At 46.4% G+C, this 1,482-nt stretch overlaps 1 protein-coding gene across 1 annotated transcript in view; it reads right to left on the reverse strand.

The window, feature by feature from the left end:
• Positions 1-749, reverse strand: part of CAGE1 (cancer antigen 1) — a 30,509-nt gene extending 29,760 nt beyond the window's left edge. Inside the window, exon 1 of the mRNA XM_065584935.1 lies at positions 642-749. The gene's annotated coding sequence lies outside the window, so the exon portion shown is untranslated. The remainder of the gene's footprint in view (positions 1-641) is intronic.
• Between the last annotated feature and the right edge of the window lie 733 nt (positions 750-1,482).

The raw sequence follows: 1,482 nt of genomic DNA on the forward strand, positions 1-1,482 counted from the left end.
TTTCACTGATCCAAACCTCCTTAAGGTTAATACAGGGGTTCTCAAACTTTTGTACTGGTGACCCCTTTCACATATTTCAGAGTAGCAGCCGTGTTAGTCTGTATCCGCAAAAAGAAGAACAGGAGTACTTGTGGCACCTTAGAGACTAACAAATTTATTAGAGCATAAGCTTTCGTGGACTGCAGCCCACTTCTTCGGATGCATATCCCTTTCACATAGCAAGCCTCTGAGTGTGACCCCCCCCCTTATACATTAAAAACACATTTTTATATATTTAACACCATTATAAATGCTGGAGGCAAAGCAGGATTTGGGGTGGAGGCTGACAGCTCGTGACCCCATGTAATAACCTCCTGACCCCCACTTTGAGAACCCCTGGGTTAATAGTTCATGCCATAATATGGGATGCTTAGCAGTTTCTCTCTTAGAAAAAAAAATCTCCTAGGGAAATACCTATCATGGTAATGATAATAACCTGCCCTCCCCCCTTTGTATTTTATGAACTGTATTTAATCCAGTTTAATTTTACAGTTCTATTTGGGACTATTTTTATAAGTGGGGGAGAAATTTATCACTGGGCAGCACCTCTTTTCACTTCTCATAATCAGTTTTTGCTAGGTTTTAAATTCTAATGGGCTCACATCTTGGATCCATGGAAACTCTTCTGAATTTCGGCCAGGTGCTCCCCGTTCCCTCCTGGACCAGCTGCGTATGAGGTGGGTTGGGGTCTGGCTGGTCTTAGAAGTCCAGTTGGCTAGGACTACGGTGACGTCACAAAGACCCCTGTGACATGCCAAATCCACAACCAATCCCCCTACCTGAACGGCGGGAGAGGGGCGGGGTCGAGAGAGCATTGAAGCAAAACTTTGGACTCGTCTCACGGGGACGTGTAAACGGTGCCGGGGATTTGTGACAACTACTCCTCGGCCCGCGGCTCAAGTTCAGCCAGCGACTTGTCACTTATCCCCCGCAACCTCACACCGCATTGAACGCTATTGGTTTTGACAGCCAGCTCCTAATCACGTTCGAGAAGCCTGATTTCAGTGTTCACAAAATAACACCTGAACACACACACACACAGTGTGCGAACACGATATACATATTGCGTTCATTTAAAAATATACCGATGTATATAAATATTAGCCATATACGTATTGTACGTATGTGTTTATGGATGAGTCTGTACCCCGACTACCTGCTGTGTTTCTGTGTGTGAGAGATGTACCGGTTATGCACGTACTTGGCTTCCGTACCATATTATGGGTATATATACGGCTGTGTTTAGGCACTTGGGATATATGCACACTGTGTCTGCTTACACAACGTACATGGTGGTGCGGCTGGGATTTATATACTTTGCACGGAGGAGGGCGCGTGCAGTCCTGGCGCCTCGGCGTTGGTTTAAATGAGACCGGCACTCGGATGAGCGCGGCTTCTTAGAGCGCGCGGTCGCATTCGTAGCTTTTTTGAGCCTCTGGCTGT

This window comes from Chrysemys picta, chromosome 2, assembly GCF_011386835.1.
Source record: "Chrysemys picta bellii isolate R12L10 chromosome 2, ASM1138683v2, whole genome shotgun sequence".
Lineage (NCBI taxonomy): Eukaryota > Metazoa > Chordata > Testudines > Emydidae > Chrysemys > Chrysemys picta.